Source organism: Nansenia antarctica (assembly GCF_963989245.1).
Source record: "Nansenia antarctica genome assembly, chromosome: 10".
Taxonomy (NCBI): Eukaryota; Metazoa; Chordata; class Actinopteri; order Argentiniformes; family Microstomatidae; genus Nansenia; species Nansenia antarctica.
The window spans coordinates 9739907-9740130 of NC_137680.1; positions in this window are offsets into that span (position 1 = coordinate 9739907).

A 224-nucleotide genomic window follows, 5' to 3' on the forward strand; every position below is an offset into this window, starting at 1 on the left:
GGTTTTTTGTGTGTGGTGTACTGTGTAAAACACATCTCAAAATCTCCATCTCAATCTCATTCACTTCTAGAACCAAGTCTGCTAGCTGCAAGTAGTCAGGCTATGGATAAGGCTTTGGTGGGCAGGTGAGGTGGAGGAACCATCGAACGATCAGCCGTTTGTTCCCAGGGGGGAAGGAGGGGAAGGAGGGATGGGGAGGGTTGGTAAAGAGGTGTTTGGGCGCT